This window comes from Oryctolagus cuniculus, chromosome 14 (assembly GCF_051225735.1).
Source record: "Oryctolagus cuniculus isolate XC-2025 breed Fujian yellow rabbit chromosome 14, ASM5122573v1, whole genome shotgun sequence".
NCBI lineage: Eukaryota > Metazoa > Chordata > Mammalia > Lagomorpha > Leporidae > Oryctolagus > Oryctolagus cuniculus.
This window is the reverse complement of record NC_142880.1, coordinates 81946562-81974229: the sequence shown is the minus strand read 5'-3', so window position 1 is coordinate 81974229 and position 27668 is coordinate 81946562. Positions and strand designations below refer to the sequence as shown.

Sequence of the window (27668 nt, the reverse complement as noted above, 5' to 3'; positions counted from 1 at the left end):
AGTTAAAGATGACAAACGGGTGCCCCCAGGCGGGACAAGTGATTCACTCAGGGTCCTAGGGGGTGGTAGTGGGAAAGATTAATTTACCTCGAACAGGAAAATGGACACCTTTGGAGGGGCCTAACGTTGAGAGATGTCAGTGGGTTTAAGGCGTCGCCCTTCCCTAGAAAGATCTAGTTTAACTTTCAAAGACAAATGCAGCTTCGCCTCGCCCCCCCACACACACACCGAGGCATGACCCCTTGCCCACAGCGTTCTCTGAGGGCTGCGCCCACTCTCCCCTGCAGCCACGGCTGGGCCGGGCTCTCAGGATTTCCCTGGCGCTGCCCTGCCTCCCTTGTCTCCGGGTCCTCGTTTCTTCCTCCAAAATGTGTAGTGTAACCCTGCCCTGCAACCTGTGGTGGCTGATGGCCCTTCCTCTCTCGGGAACCATTCACCCTACAGCTGTCCCCGCAACAGTACTGTCTGCCCCTCGGCTCACTAGTTTCTTCCTGGAGGCCAGCTCACATTTCCAAGATCACCAGGATACCCCTGGCCACCTTAGACGCAAAGTACCACCTTTCCCAGAGCCCAGTCTCCCCTGGGTGTTGGTGACTGTTACACCCCCTTTCCAAGGCTTGCCACCCTGTGCCTTGTTGACTGCCTCTCGCCTGCAGCTCCCACGCCCGGCGTGCTGTGTTGTCTATCCCAGCCCCTCTTCACTGCTCATAGTCGATTATTCCTCCTCCTCGCTCTGCGGGAGCCTCCTGGCTGGTGTGTCTGCATAGGCTTTCCTCCTCCACACCATCTCCCACTCAGCTGCTGTGTTTCCCAAAGTACATCTCTGACGGTGTCACCACTTCCCCAAGGCCCTCTCCGCGGCTCTCCGCTGCCTGCTGGAAGGAGTCCAGACTCAGAGCTGATCCTAACCAAAGCCAAGTTTCCAGCCTGGACTCCTGTTCAAGCCCAACAGACCTTCTCCCAGTTCCCCTGCAGGATGTAGGGAATGTTCCAGCAGGACCCTGCGCTCTGCACAATTACTCTGGGCGGTCCTGCTGCCTCAGGGCTCTCTCTTCCCTTGCAACTTGTCAAGTTGCCAGTCTCCCTTCAGTGATTTGCCCCAAGGCGACTTCCTCTGGGAAAAGGAAGCCCACCTGGATGTGTGATCTCTCCCACTCCTCAAGCCCCTCTAAAACTGCAGGTCTTCCTTGTGACATTTCGGTCATCTGCCTAGCACCACAGTTACCTTCAGACTTGCCTAAGCCTTGTGTGCTCTCTCTGCTGACTAGAAATTCTCTGAGGGTTGGGATCCTGCGTCATCCATTTCTGTAGCCCCAAAGTGCCTGGCCCTGCACTGCAAGGCTTCTGTCTCCCTGGAGGTTGGCTACACCCATGAGCCCAGAGAGAAGTAAGCAATGGTATGTCATCTTTGGCTGGTGCTTGTGCCACCTCCGATTTCGGGAGATGTATAGTGGGGTGTGTGTGTGTGTGTGTGTGTGTGTGTGTCCATGGAAATCATTACTAAATTCCAGCAGGCCTCTAACCCCCGGGACCAAATCAAGGGGAAGAACCCTCTCCAGTGTGTTTACCGTTAGGCAATGGGTGGGAAATCAAAGTACAGAAAGTTTACAGTTTCCCACGTGAGTGAGTCATCATAGCACATCACACCGGACTACATCCGCCAGCCCCAGGCTCCCAGCAGACTGCATGAACAGCACTGCGACTGGCTACACTGACGAACTTAAGAAAGAGGGGCCACCCCCTGCCACCGAAGCACCATACACCGCCTCTGGCCCATTGCATTTGGATGTACATGTGGATGGCAAAGCAATTTACTGGACAAGGGCAGTGGAGTACTAGCCAGAAAGCTATCATGGCTCCTCCACCATCCTTCTATTTTAAAACGAAAACTTTGAATAAGTTCAGTAGAGGTTCATCAAATTCCTGGGGCACTGGTTTTCAAAGAGACCCCTAGGGAGCCCCCAAAGCATAATGTACACGGAAATGAATACGTGGGGCAAGCTCCCCAGTCAGTTGTCTTTACTCTGACGTTTGAAAGCTACCCTTTGGGGGCAAGAACTTCACACAGCCCAGCGCTTAAGAGGAGGCCACGGAGAGAGCAAATGACCTTGCCTCGTCTTTATTGGCAGTCATCTCAGCTAATTGAGACAGTAATTTGCCATTAGTAGGAAGAGTCCAAGACATGGAAATTGGATTAGATCTAAAGAACTTCAAGTCATTTGAAGATGGACACGACACTATATCCATTTCCATGTTGTTTTCCCTACTGGGTATATTCTTGATGTTATAATCGCAATCGATCACATTCTGTGGACTGTAACTAAACGTGTAAAGAGAAGAAAAAACCTAAAACAGCATAGTTAACCTGAGAAACAGGCCTAATTCTCCCCTCAAATAGAGAGTGCCCCAGTGGGTTAACAAGAATGAAGCATCATGTCTTAAAGATGGCGCTGCATCCACGAAAAATGTCCAGTATCAGAGGAACTGCCAGCAGAGTCTTCCTGGCCAGTCCTTTCCAATACGTAGATTCTTGGGCAAAAGACAAGAGGGCAGGGAATGACCAGCCCCAAGCCATCAGTCTTTCCTCTCTCTCTGAAGAGGGGAAAATTTTGGTCCATTGGAACTGTGTTAAATCCTGGAGAATGGAGCCACAGATATCTTACTGTTGGTATTTTTTTTTTTAAACAGAACTTACATACACAATGTTTGATGGCTTCTCCACACCACAGTAAGTCATATGATGCCCCAGCCCCTACACAAGAAACACATGAAGAAACTGAGGCTCAGAGAAACTAGCCAAAAGTTATTTGGCTCCTAATCAACAGCAATTCAATTTCAGTCTGTCTGACTCCAAAGCTAGAACTTTTTCCGTTATCCAGTATTTTCCAAACTTGCCATATTGTAAGAATCAGCCTGAGGACTTGTTAAAAATATAGATTTCCTTTACCTCTCCCCCTGGAGATTCTACCGTGGCAGCACTGGGGTGGGGCTTGGAATCCATCATTTTAACCCATGCCCTGGATAATTCTTCGGCACAAGCAAAATGGGAAACATCCTATCCCACGCCCCCTGTCACTCACTCACCCACACCGTTTCATGCCTTAAGAGAAACTCTTCTAAAACTAGCTGTAACTGTAAGAATGTGCATTCAACCCCTGATCGCCCAGCCAGTCTTTTCCATCTTACTTCCAAGCTCAATGTAGTCTGTTGAGATGGAAGACTTTAGAGTTATCATCTGGAATTTTGGGAAAAAATCATAGGGCCAATCTTGTGGCACAGGTTAAGCCCCCACTTTCAATAATGGCACCCATATGGAAGATCCAGCTCAAGTCCTGGCTCCTCTGCTTCCCATCCCGCTCCTGGCTAATACACTTGGGAAAGCAACAGAAGGTGGCCCAAGTACTTGGGCTGCTGCTAGCTATACGGGAGACCCAGATGGACTTCCAGGCTCCTGGCTTCATCCTGACCCAGTCCTGGCCATTGTGGCCATTTGGGGAGTGAACCAGAGAATGGATCGATCGATCGATCGATCGATCTATCTATCTCTGTCATCTATCTATCTCTGTCATCTATCTATCTCTGTCTCTGTTTCTATCTCTTTCAAATAAATAGCTCTTTTCTAAAAAATTATTACATATAACAAAGAATCAGTTTGAAAATTTGCTGACAGATTTGCTTCAAGTTTTGTACTTTGGACAGTAATTCCACCGTCAAGAGATAAAATGTATTTGCTTTTGCTAAATATTAGAAAAATCTACTTTGGTTAATTTTCAGGGAAAAAAATAGCTTAAGTATAGTCTGTATACAATTTCAGTGTTATGAGAAATATGACCAGACTGTATCATTCTACTGTTCGTTCTCATCCAAAGTGCAATGGTGAAATGAAATGCAAACATCTCAGAGCTAGAATGTTTATCAGGCCTCAGATCAGTTTTAGAACCCAGAGATAGCCAAAAGAAGTAGGAAATGCTGCATTTAATTATAGCTTCTAGTTTTCCCCCTTTCTTTGTTTTTGTTTAATTATTTATGTGAGAGACAGAACTCTCATCTGCTGGTTCACTATCCAAGTGCCCATAGCAGCAGACACTGGGCTGAGGCTAAAGCTGGAAGCTGGGATTCAACCTGGATCTCCCACAAAGGTGGCAAGAACCTAGTTATTTGATCCATCATCACTGTCTCCCAGTGTCTATATCAGCAGGAAGCTAAAGTCAGGAGCCAGAAACAGACACCAAACCCAGGCACTCCAATATGGGACGCAGGCATCTTAACTACTAGGCCAAACACTGGTCCTACTATCTTTTTTTTTTTTTTTTTTTTTTTTACAGGCAGAGTTAGAGAGAGAGACAGAGAGAAAGGTCTTCCTTCTGTAGGTTCAACCCCCAAGTGGCCGCTACGGCCGGCATGCTGCAGCCCAGCGTGCTGCGCCAATACAAAGCCAGGAGGTGGGTACTTCCTCCTGCTCTCCCATGCGGGTGCAGGGACCCAAGCATGGGCCATCCTCCGCTGGCCTCCCGGGCCACAGTAGAGAGCTGGACTGGAAGAGAAGCAACTGGGACTAGTACACGGCGCCCCAACCAGGACTAGAACCCGGAGTGCTGGCGCCGCAGGTGGGGGATTAGCCAACTGAGCCACGGCGCCGGCCCGGTCCTACCACCTTTTTAATAACTGACTTTTACTAATTGTTAAGAGTTTCTTGAAATAGACTCAAGAATACTATTTAATTGGATATTTCAATTGGATACTTCAATATTTGTTTACCCATGTCAACTAGGATGGAAAATATCCTACTTTTAAACACTGAAAAAAAAAATGACACTATAGAAAAATCACTATTTAGAGAATTAATAATTTCCTCAAAATTGCATCAATCTACCAGTTTGCTTTCACAGATATGTAAGATGGTTCAAGAAAAACACATCCCCCCCCCAAAAAAAAAAAAACCACACTGAACACAATAAATACCACAGTATGAACATATTCTCTAGGGCAATAAATAATGTTCCAATGTATAAAGAGTGATTTGTGGGAAATGATGTCATTCCAAAAATTATTTCATAAGCATATAGCATGAGTATTTTCCAAAGTGATCAAACAGTATTTCATACATTCTCATTCCTGTCTGGAGGAATGAAAATGCCCAATTTATTTCTTTTTAGAGATTTGTTTATTTGAAAGAGTTACAGGGCTTTGAGGGGAGAGGGAAAGACAGAGAGAGGGGTCTTCCATCTGCTGGTTCACTACCTAAATGGCTGCAATGGCTGGGGCTGTGCCAGGCTAAAGCCAGTAGCCTGCGACTCCATCTGGGTCTCCCATGTGGGTGGCAGGGGTCCAAGCACTTGGACCATCTTCTGCAGCTTTCCCAGGTACATTAGCAGGGAGTTGGATTGGAAGTGGAGCAGCCAGGGCTGGAATCAGCATTCATATGGGATGCCTGCATCACCTGCTGCACCACAACACCAGCCCCAAAGATGTAAAATTTAGACAACCTGGTAACTTGAGGGAAAACTTTATACCTATATAAAGACTATTTGCATTTAAGAGACGAACATCAAAGTTAAAGTTAAAAATGTGAAAGTTAAACTTTAAAATGGGGGTCTGGTGCTGTGGTGTAGCAGGTAAAGCCACTACCTGCAGTGCTGGCATCCCATCTGGGCACTGGTTTGAGTCCTGGCTGCTCCATTTCCAATCCAGCTCTCTGCTAATGGCCTGAGAAAGCAGTGGAAGATGGCCCAAGTCCCTGGGCCCCTTCACCCACATGGGAGACCTGGAAGAAGCTCCTGGCTCCTGGCTTCGGATTGGCACAGTTCCAGCTTTTGCAGCCATCTGGTGGTGATGACCTCTCTATCTCTCTGTCTCTGTCTCTCTGTGTGTTTCTCTCTCTCTGCCTCTGCCTCTCCTTTACTCTGACTTTAATAAATAAGTCATTTTTTTAAAAAAACTTTAAAATGGATTTATTAAGAACATGTGATCACCTACAATATTTTAAAATATTCAAGAACTCACTCTCCATCAAGAATAGCATCATGACAATTCCAGTGTGGAAAGTGTCACTTCCAATGACTTTGTTCAGACCCAGAATTAGATAACTTGTGAAAACGAAGCAGTTTCAGCAAAAGCTGGCGTAGCAGACATTTTTTTTAACGTGAAATCTATAGTAACTAACACCTCCACAGAAGCATTACTAAGGTAAAATCAGGGTAGTGTGGAGCCTTGGTGAGAACAATCAGAATGACAAGTTTCCCAAAAAACTAAAGATCTGCTTTTTTGAAAAAAAAGATTGATTTTATTTGAGAGAATTACAGAGAGAGAGAGAGGTCTTCCATGTGCCAGATCACTCCCCAGATGCCTGCAATGGCCATCCAAAGCCAGGAGCCAGGAGCTTCTTCTGGGTCTCCCACATGGGTGCAGGGTCCCAAGCACTTAAGCCATCTTCCACTGCTTTCCCAGGCACATTAGCAGGGAGCTGGATCGGAAGTAGAGCAGCCGGGACTCAGAGGGGTGCCCATTTAAATTCTTTTTAAAAGCCCAAGTTTGTAGGCCAGAAATCTTCCTAAAACCTCACATATTTCATTGACTTCCTAAGCATAAGGACTCATTTCTAAGCATAATTATGCCCAACTAGATCTACTAACCCAAGCAGGATTGTCTGTCCATAACTGGAAGTCCAGATTGCTCACCTGCTTGCTTGCTTCTCTTCTCTTCTCTTTCCTTTCCTCCCTTCCTCTCTCTCTCTCTCTCTATCTCTCTCTCTCTCTCTCTCTCTCTCCCCTGCTCTCTGTCTCTTTAGGTTATGCATTGTATCACAACAAAATAATTGTTTTTAACATTATTTACCATTGTCCTCATCAATAATCATTGCTATGCTCTGTTTTTCTTTCTTGCTGGCTTGCTTTCTCTCCTTCCCTTCCTTCCTTTTTCTTTTTTTGTTTCTTGATTTTTTTTAAAATTTAGTTTTGTTTTTTATGTCCTGCTTTAGTCTCCTTCTTTACACTTGTGCAGTGCCCTGACACTATTAACTGTTGTCACATGACCACATAATGTCCCTTCTCTCTGAATTATTATTCCCCTCCTCCTCGGGCTGTGGTCTTGGAATGCAGAAAACCTGCTTGCTAGAACTGTGTGAGAAATACAGATCAACTGAGTTCTTAATAAGGATCTCGCCTGGGTTAAAATATGCATGATCTTTGCCAGCTTTATCTGGGACTCTTGCAGACTCTCTGGATCCCAGCTAGGTTCCAGATAACATGAAGATTGTTGGATGGCCAAACTCTGGCTTCTGAGGGGTTCATAAACGATGATCATTAAAATGCATGATGATGACTCTGAGACACGTACTGAATCATACACAAAATATATATTAAATATGATTGAGCTTTAAAGGGTTTTGTGAAATTACAGCCTTTGGGACGTGGTGGTTCACTTCTGGCATCTGCAGCCACGTTCTGACGGATTGCAGGTGAACCTGAGGCTGCCTCTCCCAGGCCACATACAAGGCCAGTGTACCGTGCACTGTTGTTAAAACATGAGCTCTCCTGGGCATGAGTATGGCTGAAGACCGAATCCTGAACAAACCCGCCCTGTAAGGCTCAAGGCTGGGCATTGGAAATGGCCGGGCCCCTGCCCCCCTCCCCAGCTGGCCTTGCCCACACGTCTATTCCCGCTCTCTCTGGGGCTCTGCCCACGCTAGTGACTCTGGCCAGCTTTCAGTTCCTGGAATGTTCCCTTCCTCACGAGGGCCTTTGCCCAAGAGTTCCTCAGCACCTAGATGCAGCCACTGCCCGGCTTCCTCCTGCTCAGCTCAGTCACACTTTGGTGGGAAAGCCTGGCCGCCCAGCCAGCTCGGTTCTGCCAGCTACACACTCAGTAGTTACCTGCTGTTCTCCTAGGAGCCCTTATCGCAGTGGCCATTTCTCATTGAGCTGTGTGTGGGACAGATTACCTGGAAAATAGTAGGTGCTCAATAAATATTTGTTCACTCCCTGGAAAGGAGGGAGCAAGGGCACGGCAGCCAGAGTGGCCTCCTCATTGTGGCTAACAGCAAGGTGTGCCGGGAGAGCCATTGCCAACAACTCACATCCTCTCAGCTGCTGCCGAGACCCAGGGCTCTTTCCTTTCCTTTCTAGAAAAGAATAAAATCTATTCGATGAGCATTCAGCAGCATGGTGTGAAGCTATTACTGCTACATTCTGGAAATCATTGCATTATTCCACACAAAGAAATAAGAAAATCTTCCCAAACAAATGTCAAAAACTTTACCACACTGTCACACATGCTGCCTCTAACATTTGTCTTTTGTTAATTTTTTTTTTTCTGGCTTTCATCTTAAGTGTCTCTCAAGTTTTGGCAATTTAAGACTTCTAGTTACCATGGCAATGGGAAGCAATGCTCTCAGGGATCGATTTGGGGGGAGATCCCCGTTTCGTTGGGGTTCTATGGTCTCCTGCCGTTGACAGCATTTGGGAACTGAGAGAATGTCGATTTGGACACAGTGCGTCTGTGTTGCAAACAGATTTACTTTTGTGCCTAAAATGTGCCAGGAATGGTCTGTTCTCTGCCAGGAATGCCCCCACCTCCGAGTTGCTACACTCCAGGTAACCGTGTCCTCCCAGATGCAGGCCTCAGGTTAATCCCCAGGTGAAGTTCACACTGTGGAGCCTGAACCATGAGCTCTGGGTGAGGACTCTGGCATTTTCCGCTTTTCCCAAGAACCCAGGGTCACAAAGGCCCACCTTCTGGGCATTGTCCATTGCATGTTTTTTTTTTTTTTTTTTTCTCTCTCTCTGTTTCACAGGTGGGTAAAACCTCCTGAACTTCCAGCATAGGAAATAAACATTTGATGTCGCTTTTGTTCTGTCCACGTAATCGTGTGTCCGTGCTCATATCCACAGAATACTTCATCAGTAATAATTGGAATTTTTGAAAAATCTGGAAAAGGAAGAAAATAGTTTACTCATCTCCTTAGTAGGCAAATGGGCACAATTTTACCTCTTCTCAGATCGGCTTGATTTCTTTCAGAGTCTGACCCTGGGCGTATGTGTCTGTGGCTCTATAGGCCTGTGTCCTGGACGAGGTACTTGACAAACTGTGCTGGAACCTGCCTCATCTCCTGCCACCTCAGAGCTTTCAGGTCCTCTGAAGACTACGTCTGGAAGGTGCTAAAACTCACGGTAGTTTGTTTCTGTGTGGAAGTTTGACCAGGCGCCCTCTCCCACTCCGTTTTGGTATTTAGTCCCTTGGGGAGCATCCGCCTGATGGTCTGTCCCCATTGCTCCCCTCACCCCCATCCCAACCCACCCCCAATCCCCTGCTGCTTTTTTCCTGACTGTAATTCTGGCAAGAAAACTCTAGGTGTACCCAGAAGAGTCCTCTACCTAAAAGAGTATGTTTAAACAAGGCCTAGGCTCCAAACTAAAGACGAACACCCACCCCCCTACACCCAATTTGCAGTTCAATCATTATAGATTTAATTATTTTGTCCCTTCACAAGTCCCCTTTGCAAAATATCAATACCCCATGAAGGGCTAAGACTAGAAGTCATTATCAGTTTATGCTCCCAAGGGATTCCTTAGCTAACCCCCTAAGGACAGGCTCAGAAGGGTGTGCTGGTAGGGAGGAGGACCCTACGATGAGGGCGGGGCTGCTGAGTGAACTCCACAAACCCCTGCCCCTTGGATTTGATACTCATCTCCAATTCATGGACTGTTCTCGCAGGTCCTCTTTTCCTCTTCGGCTCCCTTGCCCCACCTTTGCTCTCGGGCCTGGGTTTGCCTGTATGTGGCTGAGTGGTGGTGTGCCTGCCTCACGTCGTATGTGCCAGTGTCTGTGTCTATGTCCCCAGGTCTGTCTTGATGGTGACACCAGCTTGTCTAGCAGTGGTAACCACAAAAAATTAATTCCGATTACTCGTTGAATGATTTAGGTATTTTCAGCTTCATTAACAGCTAATCACCGCACAATGGATTACTCAACCAGGGTTTGAAATATGCCTTCCAGGTGGCTAGACTAACTGGAAAGATTGTATCCGGGGACTTCGGTCTGCTATCCTATACTCACAGCCCTGATGTCTTTTGTGGGAACACGTGTTTGCCTATGAACTGTCTGTGCATGTTTTTGGCAGGTCCCCTTCCCTGCCCCACCCCAGCCTCTGCCAGGTCCGCCTGCAGAGCCCTTGGTCACAAAGCCTTTGAGAGAGGGTGCGAGATGGCTGGGGTCTAGCAGCACCCTCGGAGGAGGGTCCCGGTGTGCCTGCCAGTGAGACAGGCTAGCCAGCTGCACCCCATCAGAGTTCAGAGCGAGGCTGGGAGGTGAAAGATGTGTAGCCAGAAGGCTGGGAAAGGTGCCACTGGGGACACAGCCAGGTGTCTTGCCGCCCACAGAAAATTCTCCTCTTGCCATGCCCCGAGGAACAAATTAGCATCAGCGACACAAGTGTGACTCCAGAGCCAAGTCTTAGGTGAATGCTCTCTGCGACCACTGAAAGTCTTCTGATGCATACTGGGGTGGGGGTATGGTTGACCTTGGAGAAGATGAGCACACCCCCCCTCCCTCCACAAAACTCCAGCTCCAACACTATCTCTAACCAACAAAAGTCAGGTTAGCAAAGTGGCAGCAGCTTGGGGTAGGGCACTGGGTACAAGCCTTGACATCCACATGCAGGCCTGGCTTTTTTTTTTTTTTTTTTTTTTTTCGTTTTTTTGCACAGGTCTGACACAAACCACTAACTCCTCTGGCCACACAGAGTGCTCTGTGGGTAGAGCCAGCCCTGTTTGCCCTTGACAGGGACCACTTTCAAGGGCCGATTGGCTTTCTCAGGGGTTTTCTCTTAACATTTGTCAATGACCATTGTCAGGTGTTGCTAGGGTTGCAGGAGAGAGGTTTCACTTGATTGGCTAAGCAACTGTATTCTGTAACCAATCCAAGTGCTAAGCTTGGGGGAGGGGGAACTTAACAAGATAGAACAATATCAAGCACAGGCAGACGCATTCCGTGTGCTAATAAGGCGTCTGGAAAAATGGAATTATAGTGTGCAGGAATCCCATGCGTCTCTCCAGCTCCAGCCATGGCACGGTTGCCGTTCCGACTGTTAACAGCACGCGTAAAAGTCATTCCCACTAGTGGGAGGGCTTCAAGATTTCCAAACCGGGGAGCAGTAGCTGTGGCAAGGAGGAAGTAAAACTCCTTGCTCATTGTGTTTTTACAGTCTTCCTTAGTAAAACTGCTGAATTGTAATTTAAAATATTCCACCCTTTCAAATAAATTAAATGCAGCCCTTAAAAACAGGAAACGAGAGAGGTGCACACGTATTGTCAACTGAACAGTCACAGACGTCCCACAAGGCAAAGTTGAAAATCATCAAACAGTGCTATGAATTCGTCTTGGAACGGTGACAGCAGGGCTCACCAGCGAGGGAGGTGTTGTGCCTTGGGCAGCACACTCTTGGGCTGAACCCGGACTGCTGCTTAGGAAGCCAACAGAAGAGAAATATCAGCTTGAAAGGAACTTCGGCTCTTCCAAGATCATAGATATTCAGAGATTCAGATAAAACCTAATGGTTCAAAGGCAAGGGAGTGTGTCCTTGACAGCAGCAATGGCGGAACCCAACCTTCAGAAAACCTGACACCGGTAAGCCAGATACATCTGCTACCCCCGGTAATACGGCAACAGCAAGCAAGATCGTGCTGAGAAAACAGGTCCAACTTCTGTATAACACCGATCCCCCCATCCACGATCAGCCTGACCACCAGACTTTAGCAGTTTTTATAGTCAGTTTTTATTCAGCCACAAGAAATGTTTCTTTCACTTTCCTTGCCTTTCCCTCTGCCCTCTGATCTGTTGTGCCTTAGAAAGGTGGAGCTGCCACTCGAGAATATGAGGGGAAGGGAAGGCAGGAGGAACGGAAGGAGGCGGGGAGGGAGGAGGAGGAAAGAGGTGTGGGTGTGTGCTTTCTGCGGATCCCCTGTCCCTGTCATTTGCCTCCGCTCACCATCCCAGACTCTTCTGCTTGTGAAGAACTCGACAGCCAAAGCCAAGGACACTGAGCCTAACTGCAGCCTGCAGTGGCTTTGCAGGTTCTGCATTTTACTCTGTGACATCTTGGAATAGCTCAAAATGAGAGCAAATGACAAAAGATACCAACATTGGATGGTTTGGGCTTCCACCTCCATTGGTGTAAAGAAGAATATCCGTGAGCAGACAAAGATTTTTGAGGCTGGTTGGAAACAGGACTGCCTGCAGAGCTGCACAGAAAATAGGGCTTCACAGTCCTCCCACACACACAGAGCTCCCCACTTACTGCCACCCATGCCATGGCCGGAGGAGCCCATCTCCATCGGAAGAGGGCCCTGGACCCCTATGCCTTCACGCAGCTGCTATCATGGCAGGAATTACTATTCCAAAGGGAAAGAAACTTGAAGAGAGTGCTTGGTTAATTTCTTTGGTTGCCTGCGAGGCTGAACGCTGATATTTGTGCTGTGACTTAACCCACTTGCATAGCCAGGCATAATTTGTTGCGTGGCCCTGTGACTTTCTCCTCATTCATTTCTCCCTTATGAACACTTCCATCATGTTTGTGTGTTAATTATTTAGGGCACTTCTTTATTTCAGAGGCCCTGAAGTCTACCCGATTTTTTTTTTAAGATTTCTTTATTTATTTGAAAGGCAGAATTACAGAGGAAGAGAACTCAGGGAGAGACAGAGAGAGAGGGAGAGAGATCTTCTACTCACTGGTTTATTCCCCAAATGGCTGCAATGGCTGGGGCTGGGCCAGGCCAAAGCCAGGAGTCTGGAACTCCATCCAGGTCTCCCACATGGGTGGCAGGGGCCCAAGCACTTGGGCCATTTTCTGCTGCTTTTCCCAAGACTGGAACCATTGCTCGTAGGGAATTCCAGCATTGCAGAAAGCCCCTTTACCTGATACTTCTCACAACACAGCCCTCTAATTCTGGCTTCTCTCTCTCTCTATCTCTCTCTGATATTTAATTATTTATTTGAAAGGCAGAGTTACAGAGAAGCAGAGGCAGAGAGGGAAAAAGGTCTTCCATTCACTGGTTCACTCCCTAAATGGCTGGGATAGCCAGAGCTGGGCCAATCCAAAGCCAGGAGCCTGGAATTCTTCTAGGTCTCCCACGTGGATGCAGGGGCCTATGGACTTGGGCCATCTTCTCCTGCTTTCCCAGGCCATAGCACAGAACTGGATCGGAAGTAGAGCAGCCGGGGCTCTACCCAGTGTCCATATGGGATGCTGACACTGCAGGCAGCGGCTTTACCCACTGTGCAACAGCGCCGGCCCTGGCTGCTCCCTTTTAGGAACAGGTCCGGTGGGCCAGAACCCTTCACACCCACCTCTAGTCTTCCTACTTGAGCAGTGGGATCGGTGGGTTGTGAAAGTCACCGCTATCCGAGATCTGTTTCCCAGTCTGGCAGGCACATTCACGTAGTCATTGGTGACTCCACAGAGCTTTAAGAATTGGTGCACTTGTTCAGTGTGTTGCATTTCAAGACAACTTCCAGTGGAATCCTACAGTCAATTTTGGTTTGTAAAAGTCTACTGATTCAGTGAGAAACAGAACATGACCATTTATTCCAACCTGCCGGCCAACAGTAAAGTCCATCCATGTGAGTCTCATAGCCTTTGTTTTCCTGAATCATAATCTCTAAGAAAAGGGGAGGTGGTGAGTTTAATGAAAAAAGTAGAAAATAGGGACGGCATTTGGCCTGGTTATTAAGGTGCCAGTTTAGTGTTCATGTCCCACATCAAAGGGCCTGGGTTTGAGTCTCGGCTCTGGCTCCTGATTCCAGCTGCCTGCTGTGCAGACCCTGGGGGCCAGCGGTGATGGTGCGAGTGGTCGGATTCCTGCCACAAGTTCCGGCTCAGCTTCAGCCTTGGCCCAGCCAAGGCCACTGCAGGCATTTGGATAGTGGGGCAGCAAATGGAAGTGCTTGCCCTCTCTCACCCTCTCCCTCCTTCTCCCTCCCTCCCTCCCTCCCTCTCTCCCTTTCTCTCTCACTCTCTCTCTCTCCCTCCTGTGTGTGTGTGTGTGTGTGTGTGTATGTATGTCTTTAAATAAATAAAAATGGTTTTTCAAAAGCAAAAGGCCGGGGGCAATCCACAACTACAGGAGCAGTTGCAGGATGTTAAGGATCACTTGAGAAGGTGGGATCAGAGAGGGAAATGCCCAGGGGAGTCAGCATCACAGCATGAAAGACCACATTCAGCCTGCGCCCTCAAGAACACGTCTCAGAGAAAGTAGGCCAAGACAACAATGACGCTAGGGTGAAAAAGACGGAGTCTAGTTTGCAAAATGTCATGTCTGTATTGAGTGTCCTCTTGGTCCAAACAGGAACAAAGAGAGAAATCAAACAGTGCCAGTGACAAGCAGAGCAGTTGGCAGTGAGCATTTGGGTGAAATCTTGGGAATGGCTTCAGTGTGCAGCCTAAGAACAGGTCAGAAGAATCAGCACCTCCCGTAGCTCCCTTTAGCGGCTCTCTTTTTCCAAGCATCCTTTTCTCATGTCAGACTACTCCCATTTTCAATCTGCTCTAATGTTTTCCCAAGCTATCACTGACAATTGGGTCTCTCTGTGAATGTCTTTCTTCCTATGGGTGGGGAACTTATTTTTTTTATTCATTCCTCAATATGCACAAGGATGGAAGTTTCTTTAGGTAATGACAGTGAGCCCAATGGAGCTTTAAATTTTCTTGTGGCGTAGCAGGTTAAACGACTACCTGCAGTGCCGGCATCCCATATGGGCACCAGTTCGAGTCCTGGCTGCTCCATTTCCAATCCAGCTCTCTGCTATGGCCTGAGAAAGCAGTAGAAAATGCCCCAAGTCCTTGGGCCCTTGTGTGGGAAACCCAGAATTAGTTCCTGGCAGCTGGCTTTGGATCGGCACAGCTCCGGCCATTGTGGCCATCTGGGGAATGAACCAGCAGATGGAAGACTTTCCCTCTCTCTCTCTCTCTCTCTCTCTCTCTCTCCCTCTGCCTCTCTGTAACTCTTTCAAATAAATAATTTTAAAAAATCAATGTGCCTTGTTTAGATCCCTGAAAGAAATGGCCACAAAGTAAAGAAAAATTAACAACTTAGACTTCATCAAAATAAAAAGTCTGTCTTCAAAAGAGACAGTTGTTTGGTGCACAGGTTAGTATGCCCATGTTCTGTACTGTTCTAGTCCCAGCTCCGATCCAGATTCTAACTCCCTGCTAATGCACACCCCAGGAGGCAACAGGTGATGGCTCAAGTAGTTAGATTCCTTCCAGCCATGTAGGAGACCATATTGAGTTCCTGGATCCTTTTTTGACTTGGAGTTCATTAATCAAAATAAAATAAAAATTTAGGAAAAGTGACAATTTTTTTTTTTTGACAGGCAGAGTGGACAGTGAGAGAGAGAGACAGAGAGAAAGGTCTTCCTTTTGCCGTTGGTTCACCCTCCAATGGCCGCCGCGGCCGGCGCGCTGCGGCCGGCGCACCGCGCTGATCCGATGGCAGGAGCCAGGAGCCAGGTGCTTTTCCTGGTCTCCCATGGGGTGCAGGGCCCAAGCACCTGGGCCATCCTCCACTGCACTCCCTGGCCACAGCAGAGGGCTGGCCTGGAAGAGGGGCAACCGGGACAGAATCCGGCGCCCCGACCGGGACTAGAACCCGGTGTGCCGGCGCCGCTAGGCGGAGGATTAGCCTAGTGAGCCGCGGCGCCGGCCGAAAAGTGACAATTTTTAAAATAAGTAGGTAAGCAATAGAGTGGAAGAACATATTTATAAAACAAACTTAGTGAAGGACTGATATCCAGGATATGTGAAGAACACTCATTCACTCCAAAAATAATTTTGAATGGACAGAAGATTTGAACAAATTTCATAAAAGATGAATAAATGATAGGTAGAGCATCATCACGAAACTGCAAATTAAAACCACAATGAGATTTCACTACACACCCATCTAGATGATTTAAAATAAAAAGACTGACAGCAGTAAATGTTGGCACGGATGTGGAGCAACTGGAACTGTCATACATGGTTGGTGGTGGGAATATGAAATGGTACATTGACTTTGGAGAAAGAAATTGCAGTTTCTTAAAAAAACTAATCATATGCCAGCTGTGATTCAGCAATTACACAACTAGCTCTTGCTGCAAGGGAAATGAAAACAGATGCCTATCAAGAGAGGAGAATGGATATTTAAGCCATGGTAGAGTCGTTCAGCGGAGTACTACTCAACAATACCAAAGAATGAACTGCTGTTACACATGATCACACAAATTTCAAAAGCTTTATGTTGATTGAAGGAAGTCTTACACACACAGAGTTCACACTGTTTGATTCACATGAAGGTCTAGAGTAGATAAAATTCTAGAACAGATATAATCTGTGGTGAAAAAAAATCAAGCCAGTGGTTGCCTCTGGGTCTGGGAAGGGGAATAGGAACGAAGATTGACAGGAAGGGGGCATGAGAGAACTTTCTGGGGTTCGACATCATGATAGAGGTTTGGTTACATGCATTTGTCAAAACTCAGAAATTGGGGCCAGCATTGTAGCATAATGGGTTAAGCCATTGTCTGTGACGCTGGCATCCCATATGGGTGCCACTTCAGGTTCCGGCTGATCCACTTCCAATTCAGCCCCCTGCTGATGGCCTAGGAAAGCAGTGGAGGATGACCCAAACACCTGGGCCCCCTGCATTCACATGGGAGACCCGAAAGAAGCTCTGGGCTCCTGGCTGTGGACCAGCCCAGCTCTGCCCATTGAGGCCATCTGGAGAGTGAAGCAGCAGATGGAAGATCTCTCTCTCTGTCTCTCCCTTTCTCTCTCTGTAACTCTGCCTTTCAAACAAATAAATTTTTTTAAAAAAAATTGTACACTGTTTCTATTTCATTGTATGTAAATTTTACATCAAAAGAAAAATGTGAATATTAAACTGAAGTTTGCAGGTAGAAATTAAGGGATACCTACAGTTTACTTATAAACACATGAAAAAAGAAGATGGATTAATGGAGGAGGGATATAAATGTATGGCAAAGCAGGAATGGTAAAATGGTAGTGGTAGAATCTACAATTGGATGGGGGCATATGGGACTCACTAAAAAGTTCTCTCCCAACCCGGTGCATATTGGAAAACTTATAATAAAGTGCCAGAGGGTCCATGTGCTGTTATCACCCTGTTTGGTCATTTGTTACATTTGAATGCCCTATTTTTAAATATTCAGAGTAGCAGATTATAAATAAAAGAAGACAAAGGCTGAGATTGGAAGAATCTCATAGCTGATTTCTTTTTCTTTTTTAATCTAGTCTTTCATCCTTTTTTTGTTTGTTTTAATTTTGGCAGACAAAAGAAGTCAGGAAATGGTTATTACAAGAGGAAGGGGGGGGAGACCTGTGACCTTAAAAAAACAAACAACAACAATCCTCCTACTGTGAAATATTGAATATCAAGAGCCAGAACTCACTACAGACTGGTAGAATCAAGAAATTAATGAAAACACCAAGAATGCATCCTCAGAACCACTGAGGAATGATAATTACAGACAATATTTCTGGAGCAGACACATAACCTTGATTCCCAGGGCACCCCCTAAAGCACTCTAATAGTATGCTATTTGTGGAAGGTTTTCCCACCTTTAATAACAGAGAAATAACGTTAGAAGGCAAGAAATCCCTTATTTAGCCACTGGGGTGTCGTTATTGAGCCCAGCTGAAGGCCCCCTTAAAAGCATCCATATGGTAAAAGAACATGTTTCCCCACGAAATCAAAACTGAGTACATCTGAGACTGTTGAACATCTTTTTCCTTGGATCTTAAAATGGATTTGTGCATATTTGCGAAAAAAAATTTTACGATGTGCTATCTTCCAAAGTGAATGGTTATTTATAATTCATAAAAGACCTGAGCACAGGAAAAATTTTCCCTTTTATTAGCCCCGTAAAGTTAGACCAGCTGATCTTTTAGTGCGTATTACAGACATCAAATCTCCGTCTGGTTGAAGTTCTCTCTTCAGCCCAAATGCAAAGAGGCGGGGCTACTGAGTCTGTTGCTCAAAAGCTGGTGGGGTCCAAATCTCTCCTGATTAAATGTTAAATAAACAAAACATCACTCTTAGAGCCAGTCTCTAAAGACACAGAAGGGAAAATACTTGGAATGCTAAACATACTTTTTAAATCTTGCACAGCCTTTTGAAACACAGTGGCATATTTTTAAATGGATTTTCTCTTCTGTTTCCAGCATTTAACTAGTCTTCAGATACAATTGCCACATCATTTCCTTTCAGCTGCTGCTAGCTACTTGTGAGTCAGAATACTGATCTCATGAGCAGGAGTGACTTGGGTCAAGGAGAATGGGCACCAGGGATTTGGACCCATTACAGGGAGCCCTGATGCCAAGGGCTCTCCTCCAGCTGCACCTGCACGGCCCCCGCCAGTCATGATATCACAGAATGCTATTTCCTTCCAAGAATCCAGCTTTCTTTGCTCACCCTGCAGGAGTCACGTTCATCTCATTTTCTGGCGTGCCTTGTACCCGCATAAGAGTGTTGCACAGAATTCTTAAAGATCTAATCTGAAAGTAACACACAATTCTGCTTTCTTTGAAGTTCCCTGCCTTCTAATATTCCAGATGAGCCTTATAAATGCTCCTGCAGAACCATCCAGAGATAGAAAACTTTCTGTATCCTGATGTTTAAATGTCTTGATGAAAATGAAAAAGCTTAAAAGATTAGATTTGAAAACATAAAAAGAAATCAGGTTTGAGATTCTTCCAAGCTCAGCCTTTGTCTTCTCTGTTTGTAAACTGCCAAACACACGAAAAAAGCCAACTCATTTGGAGAAAAGAATCATTGTCCAGAAAGAATTGCTTTACCCGCCATCCTGTATGCTACTCCGGTCCCCTCTACTGCCCACAATCAACGAGTTTCTTTTTTTTTTTTTAAGATTTATTTATTTATTTGAAAGTCAGAGTTACAGAGAGAGAGGAGAGGCAGAGAGAGAGAGAGAGAGAAAGAGAGAGATCTTCCATCCAATGGCTCACTCCCCAATTGACCACAAAGACTGGAGCTGCGGTGATTCGAAGCCAGGAGCCAAGAGCCTCCTCCAGGTCTCCCATGCGGGTGCAGGGGCCCAAGCACTTGGGCCATCTTCCACTGGTTTCCCAGGCCATAGCAGAGAGCTGGATCACAAGAGGAGCAGCCGGGACTCGAACCGGCGCCCATATGGGATGCCAGCACTTCAGGCCAGGGCGTTAACCCACTTCGCCACAGCGCAGGCCCCGTGAGTTTCAATCAGTTCTAAAATTACTACTGAACTGAGTGATTCTTTCATCTTTTAGACTATGTAGCTGATGAAGGAGAAAGTGTAGAACAGAAAACAATACTGAAGCATCTCGCTTCTGAGCCTAAGTCCCAGTGAAACAGATCGGCAAAGCCAGAGATGAGACACAGCTCTGGAGGCTCCGGCCTGCTGGACGGGGCACCCCGCCCTCTCTTCTTAGGCTGGAAAGGCTGACTGTTGGACAGTTCATTCCTCTCCTTTCCTGTCTGGTTGATGTAGGCCTCCCAGCTGCCTGCACACATGCAGGGACAAGGCATGGAGTATTCAAGCGCCTTTTGGAGCAAGCTTTTCACCATCTTGTACTGCCTGACTCAGAAGATAAGAATGAGGGGATCTCAGTCTTTTGACGATGTGCCAGCTGTGCTGTGTAAGTACCAACAGTGGGAATGGAAAAGGCAATATTTGTTCCGAAGGCCCTGACGACATCATCGTTAAGTCACTTGTCCGCGCCTCAGTGCTCTGCGTTTTGTAAGATCCACTGAGAAAGAGACTCCATGAGCTGTCCTTAGGCTTTGATTTCTCTTTCCACCCTCACCCTTATTCAGCACATGTAAGTGCTGTTTGGAAAAAATTAGATAGATGACAAAATTCAATATGGGCCTTGCTATTACGTTATTTTTAGTTTAACTCTCAGAGTTGATTTCCCTGTTACAAAATTAAAATCTCTCAAGTCTTTCTTGAGAAAGTGGTATCTACCACTCAGAACGACAAGCCATTACATAACGCGAATAACACCCATGTCGCATCCGTTTGTCTATCCATCCATGCTACAAATGGTCCTTGACTACTTGGCCAGGCCAAGTGGTGGAGATACAGAGAAGAATATTCTGCAATCCTTGCTCTGAAAGACCTCACAGTCATACAGAGAATGCTCTCAGTTGTGATTCATATACCTTCATAGAACACAGGTCACTTTTTGCTTTTCTTATACCAGGTATATGGCTTTGCCTTGTACAATGGTTCTGGGTCATGAACTTTTCCTCTCCTGTTTGCTTTCCCTGTCACCCATCCTGTGTATGGAAACAGGATAAAATCAGCCAGGAGAAAAAACAAAGTGTATTGAAGTTGAAAAAAAAATTCCAGGACATCTGAGAGTCACTGCCAAGTACCATGTATTTGATTTTCTCTCCTGTTTTCTAGGCTACCGACCCATCCTCCAGAACTAGGTTTTGGGGTTCTAGTTCATCTTTCTGGTCTCCAAAAACAAACAATGGGATCCTTTCTTCCAGAGGGCCGTAAGTGTGGTTTTCTTATCCAGCATCCACTGAGCTGTACCATTTGAAATACTGTTGTATCTGCAGGGGAGGGAAGAAACAAATGGAAAAACTGAATTGGAAAGAAACATAGGTTGGGAAGAAGATGCTAAGGGGGCACCCAAGGCTTCCTTTTAGGGAGTTTGGGTTGCATCCAGTCAAGCCTCCAAATAAGTCTAGGGTTTGCTTATGGAATTTCATAAATAGCCCAGAAAAGCTCCCTTGGCCAACACATCTTGAAAAAGTCTCCATCCCCCAGGACACGGCAAGAGTTTCCTGGTTTGCCAAAACAGCTAGCCCAGGCTAGGTTACAGGTAAGCAAATAGGTTACAGGTGAGTCAAGATGTCTCTCAGCCGTAGCAGCTATAGGCCAGCGCTAGAGGCAGGTGGGGCAGCCATCTGTGACAGGTAGGGCAGCCCCGCCCTCTCTTATGTCAGCAGGACTGATAAGAATTCTTCCTGGGAGGTGACTGCAGATGGTGCTCCCTGTTTGCCCAGGGGCTAGAACTTCAGTCTGCCATCCGTCCATTGCTGGTGCTTGATACGGGGGACTGCCCTGGTCCAGGGATATTATCCTTATCGTCAAAAACCCTCTCCCTCAACCCTTCATTTCACCTTGTCCTGCACCGAAGATGAGCAGTTCTGGCTGTACTTCTGCCCTGTGTGGGTGTGGCATTCTCCCTAGGTACCACTCACCCTGATTTGTGCTGGCTTCACCATTCTCCATCCCCATTGAGTCTGGTGTGGCCAATAGAAAAACAATGCCAACCACTTAAGACTTTTACATTTTCTAGTAGCCATACTTTTAAAAGTTAAAAATAGGCTGGCGCCACAGCTCACTAGGCTAATCCTCCGCCTGTGGCGCCAGCACTCCCGGTTCTAGTCCCGGTTGGGGCCCCGGATTCTGTCCCGGTTGCTCCTCTTCCAGTCCAGCTCTCTGCTGTGGCCCGGGAGTGCAGTGGAGGATGGCCCGGGTCCTTGGGCCCTGCACCCACATGGGAGACCAGGAGGAAGCACCTGGCTCCTGGCTTCGGATCAGCGCAGTGCGCCGGCCATGGCTGCCATTTGGGGAGTGAACCAATGGAAGGAAGACCTTTCTCTCTGTCTCTCTCACTAACTCTGCCTGTCAAAAAAAAAAAAAAAGTTAAAAATAAGGTATAATTTTTTGCACCCAAATTTATTTATTTTAAACATTATTGAGATAAAATTGTCAAATCAGACAATTCGTTCATTTAAAGTGTACAGTTGAATATGTTCTCAGAGTTGCACAACCAGATTCATGATCGATTCTGGAATATTTTCATCACCCTATTTAAAAAAAAAACAACCCTATACCATTAGCCCTCGCTTCCCATTTCCCTCCCCAACCCCTCAGTCCTTGGCACCCATTCATTTACCTTCCATCTCTATGGATCTGCTTGTTGACCATTTCATAAACAGAATCAAACAATGTGTGGCCTTTGTGTGGGGCTTCTTTCACTTAGCATAATGTTCTCAAAGTTCATCTATGCTATAACATTGATTTTAATGATGCAGATATATTTTACTTAGCCCCTTCTATCCAAGCTAATAGCTTCAATATGTAGTTAAAATTAAAATAAAAATGATTCATGGTGTCTTCTGCATTTTTTACAGCAAGCCTTTGAATCTTGGTGTATATTTTGCACTTACAGCACATCTCGACCAGACTAGCTCCACTCTGAGGACTCAACAGCATATATTGCTGTGGCCACTGCAATGGAAAGTGCAGCTCTAGGCAAAGTCCTTTCGGTTACTCTTTTTTTTTTTTTTTTTTTTTTTTAAAGATTCATTTAATTTGAAAGGTAGAGTCAGAGAGAGAGAGAGCAAGATAGAGAGGTCTTCCATCTGCTGGTTCACTCCCCACATGGCCACAATAGCCAGAGCTGGGCTGATCCAAAGCCAGGAGCCAGGAGCTTCTTCCGGGTCTCCCATGTAGGTGCAGGGGCCCAAGCACTTGGGCCGTCTTTTACTGCTTTCCAGGCCACAGCAGAGAGCTGGATCAGACGTGGAGCAGCAGGGACTCGAACCGGCGCCCACATGGGATGCCGGCACTGCAGGTGGCCGTGCTACACCACAGCGCCGACTCCTCTGTTACTCTTTTAAAGCAGCCACCACCACCCTCCTGGGTACCGTGTGACACCCATGACACCTACACGGTGATTCCCAGGTGCCTTCAGCAGTAGCTGTCATGCTGCTCAGGATTCCCCTTCCCTTGCGCTGTAGAGGGCCCTGAGTGGGCTTCTGCCTTGACCACTGCAGCGGAGCGCGAAGCCCACCGCAGGCAATGAGCTCCCTTCACCTGCTCCCAGCTGCCACGGTTGGATGCTGCATCCTGCTCGAGTGAAACTCTCCGCTTCTCTCCTTGAGAACAGCCTTGAAAAACTTAACAAAAGAAGCTTTTCTCCTACTCTTAAAAAACAAGTCTGTCATTTCTTAATTTTCTCCCTGGTACATTTTCCAGCCATTGTTTTGCTAATAATAGCTCTAAGCACACAAATAAAGCTCACTGGTAGCGGTAGATTTGTGAAATTGCTACAAGCTTCCTCGCAGCTTTATCCTGCTCCTGTCAGCCATTTCTCCAAGAAAATGGACGTTTAATCAGTGTGAGGGTGCATCTTATTAGTCTGACTCCTCAGCGATCACCTGCTTCCAGGCTGGGCGAGAAAGACAGAAACCTGCAGGGCCACCATTGACTGCAGAGGGTGTGGGGATTTCAGCACCTCTCTGAATCAAGCACAGTATTTATCTCAGCGTGGCTCCATCTATATGGTAATATGCAAGTTCTTTCTAAACATTTGTGACTTCAGATTGCCACATGGAAATGTCTGGGAAGTGACCTGTTCGGAAAAAAAAAAAAAAAAAACCTTACAAAATTGGGGGTCATTTAGCCCACAGAAGGGGAGTCAAGGGCAAGTGTAATATAGTACAGACAGAACAGAGATGTCAGCCCAGCCACATCAGCACCCTTCCTGCTTCTCTTCAGACAGGAAGGGAGAGAATGAGCGGAGCTGCCGGAGGAGGGATGTGCAGTCGAGTGTAGGAAGAACTGCCGCTGCCAGCCTCCACGTGCTGGAGGAGCTCACGGAAGGAGCTGCAGGGTCCCCACAGGCAGACTTCTCACCCGCATCGACCGAGCACCTTCTGGAGATTCCCTGGTTAGTGTCTGTTTCTGTTCCAGAGCTAAATCAGCAAGATTTCACCCAAAGGCTTCTCTGGTTTTCCTAACTTGAAGCACTGCTCGCTAGCTCGCTCTTTCTCTTTCTCTATTCAAATTTCACTTTTTTTTTTTTTTTTCTTTCTGAGCAACCCATAAGAAGATTCAGAAGGCCCACAGTCCTGGATCTGTCTACCTAAAAGAATCAATTTTAAAAATTAAAAATTGTGCTGGGGACTGGTATTGTGGCGCGGTGGGTTAAACCGCCACCTGCAGTCAGCATCCCATATGAACACTGGTTTGAGTCCTGACGGCTCCGCTTCTGATCCAGATCCCTGCCAATGTGCCTGGGAAGCAGCAGAGGATGGCCCAGGTCCCTGGGCTCCTGCCACCTATATGGGAGGCCCAGACCCAGCTATTGCCCTTTTAGGAGTGAACCAGAGGATTGAAAATCTCTCTCTCTTCTCTCTCTCTAACTCTGCCTTTCAAATAAACGAATAAATCTTTTTTTAAAATTATGCTAACAGTAGGAAATTTGACCCAATTTGTGAATCAACACTTTTTTTAAAAAATATTTATTTATTTGAAAGGCAGAGTTACAGAGAGAGAGAGAGAGAGAGAGAGAGAGATCTTCCACCCTCTGGTTCACTCCCCTAAATGGCCGCAACGGCTGGAGCTTGACTGATCCAAAGCCAGGAACTTCTTCCAGGTCTCTCACATAGGTGTAGGGGCCCAAGACTTGGGCCATCTCCCACTGACTTTTCCCAGACCATAGCAGAGAGCTGGATCAAAAGTGGAGAAGCCAGGACTCAAACCAGTGCCCATATGGGATGCTGGCGCTACAGTTGGCGGCTTACCCCCTACGCCACAGCACTGGCCTTGAATCAAGACTTATTTAGCCTCTTGATCAAAGAGCAATTCACAAGGCAATGGCATTGTGAAAACAGCAGGCAGCAATAGCCATTGCCTCAGAGGTCTGGAGATGGCGTGTGAGATTATTTGTATTACCCATCTCCTTTTATTCAATTGAACTTTTCTTGTTTACAGAAAATGGCAATACCATTACCATTCTTGGATTCCCAGGAATACAGAGCCTCTCCCAACAAGTGTTTGCCTGGCTGTGCACAGTAATCTCAACACCGGTGTCCCAGGAAATGGCCCACAATTTCACCATATTCAGGAAGTCCTGTTGAAGAAATGTAGAGAGCTGTGTTTTCTTGGGAGGGTCACTGACTCAATGACCTCCATTTCCAGGCTGTTTGCCCATTGTAATCAATTTTTCCTTCTGTTACGCACATTTATGAAATATTGGGTACCTGGCTTTTCTTAGGGATGCATGTCTAACTCCACATAACTCTACATGGTTTCAGTTGTTTACAAGGCAATCTTGGGTGATCCTAGCAACTCTATTGCTGTCATTTTAAGACCATTAGAACCTTAGAAACGTCCTAAGAGTCCTCCTTTTTTTATTCTTCTTGCTTATTTTTAAATGGAAGGAAGTCTTATGAGGTAGCAAGGTGGTGAGGAGGAAGACACTGCTTTAGCTCCTGCTAGTTATTCCATGTTATGCTTGAGCTTGTTATTTGCATCTGGTCTCTATTTGTTAGCATCAATGGACTGTGTTTGCATAACTAGATCAAATTATGAAAGGACTTTGATTTTGAATGGTTAATTCACACACACAGTCAAGCTCCAAGCCAGAGATACCAGTCTTGGAAAACCTTTGGTAGAGGGGAAAAAAAAAAATTTCTCAAAGTTCATCACAAAGCCTTTCTGGTTTCAATTTCCCCTCTGCTTTTGAAATCAGATCCAAGCCCCCCAGCCCTCCACCTAGAGTAAAGGAACTGAGGTTTGCCAGGAAGTGGCGTGGTGGACCACCCAAGAATCGGCGTGTCTGATGTGGAAGGGTGAAGTGACATGGACATCTAGAGATGATGTCAAATAGACGAGAGTGAGCCACTGGTATACTCTGGCCGCTGGGTCTCCCCAGCGCAGAGCCCGGTGCCCTAGAGTTCAGTTAATCCAGCTAGAAAGGGCGTGGGAAGTCACTTTCCAGTCCTCACTAGCCTTGAGGCAGTGTGCGACCAACCCTTTCCAAAGACCTCCCTGCTTTCCAGCTCTGGAGAAAGGTTCCTGTTCGCTCAGCTCCTCAGGCCGTCCCCTGTCAACATGCCTCTCTTTTCCTTTTTTTCACATACATTTCCTTATCGCCATCTGATGTGGTTTGTGCCTTCCATTAAACTGTGAAGTTCCTGGGGCTAAAGAACTGGTCTTGTTCCCACTGAGTGTGCCTAGCACCTCCCTGCTAACACGTGGGACAGGGGCATTACGCAACCTAGATAGCTGTGTTACTTCCTTTCTGATCGCTCTGGGTCAGGGTTCTCTCCTGTAGATTGCAAGGTTTGGAAGGGCAGCACCTCGGTGGGTGAGAAGTGCCAGTGACCCAGAGTCAGCTTCACTGGGCGATCAAGGAAGCAACCTCTCCTGGGGTGTGGCTTGAGGGGTTTCCACTTTTCACTTACAGTTTTGATCCTTGTCTCGGTACAAATTCCTTTGAGTTACCTGATAAGTTATCAAAGGCTTACAGTAGATAAGAAGACAGCCTGGGGAGAGGAGGGGATAGCAGCAGAAGGCTGGGAGGAGAAGTTTGGATGTCAACTGGCCTTACTGACACCAACATCTTCCGCACTACTGTGGATGGTGTTGATATATAGAAGGACTCGCCGGTGCCGCGGCTCACTAGGCTAATCCTCCGCCTTGCGGCGCCGGCACACCAGGTTCTAGTCCCAGTTGGGGCGCTGGACACTAGTCCCGGTTGCCCCTCTTCCAGGCCAGCTCTCTGCTGTGGCCAGGGAGTGCAGTGGAGGATGGCCCAAGTGCTTGGGCCCTGCACCCCATGGGAGACCAGGAGAAGCACCTGGCTCCTGCCATTGGATCAGCGCGGTGTGCCGGCCGCAGCGCGCCAGCCGTGGCGGCCATTGGAGGGTGAACCAACGGCAAAAGGAAGACCTTTCTCTCTCTCTCTCTCTCACTGTCCACTCTGCCTGTCAAAAAAAAAAAAAAAAAAAAAAAACCAGCAGGATATATAGAAGGACTCTGTCCCAAGGTGCAGCAGACCCCTTGTGTATCAGCTAGAAATGAAGAATGGGTGGCATTTAGACAGCATTGACTATGTGCCAGACAGTGCTCTGAATATTGAACAAGTAACAACCTATTACATGTCTCAACTTCCAGAGCTTGGTCCTATTAGTATTCCAATTATACAGATGAGAAAACCGAGGCTCAGAGCATCCAACACTCACACAGACAGAAGGCGGTAGATCCAAGAAATTAGTCATTGGCACTTCTAAGTAATTAAGTCCTCCCTCCTTCACTCCCCTTTCACATTAACTATGATTTTCACCCTTTTTCCACCCTTGTCAAAAGAATTGGATAATCCCAATGTACCCCAAACATGCGAAACAAACTGGCATCTACGAAGGCAGAAACAGTGCTCCAGGCTTACCCGACCCTTCTACAAAGATGAGTTCTCAAGCAATGGCAACCAAATGCAGTCACTGACAACACTTTTTAACCAAGTGAGCCACGGCGCCGGCCCCAAAACAACACTTTTTAAAAGGTGAATTGGGGCTAGCGCTGTAGCATAGCAGGTAAAGCCACCGCCTGCAGTGCACATGGGCACTGGTTCAAGTCCCAGCTGCTCCACTTCTGATCCAGCTCTCTGCTGTGGCCTGGGAAAGCAGTGGAAGATGGCTCAAGTCTTTGGGCCCCTGCACCCGCATGGGAGACCCGGAAGAAGCTCCTGGCTTCTGGCTTCGGATCGGCACAGTTCCAGCCATTGCAGCCAATTGGGGAGTGAACCAGCAGATGGAAGACCTCTCTCTCTCTCTCTCTCTCTCTCTCTCTCTCTCTCTGCCTCTCTTTCTCTG

The 27668-nt window shown here is 46.9% G+C and overlaps 1 non-coding gene across 2 annotated transcripts; it reads left to right on the top strand.

Annotated features, from left to right (window-relative positions):
- Positions 1–846: 846 nt before the first annotated feature.
- LOC108177293 (uncharacterized) lies at positions 847–27668 on the top strand. 2 transcript variants are annotated; one of them, XR_016220801.1, is made up of 4 exons: positions 847–19678; positions 20452–20546; positions 23569–23740; positions 27166–27668. It is a non-coding gene; the product is annotated as an uncharacterized LOC108177293 (transcript). The 2 variants fall into 2 exon arrangements; XR_007922605.3 differs by lacking the exon at positions 27166–27668 and adding an exon at positions 24787–26778 and having other exon boundaries at positions 852–19678.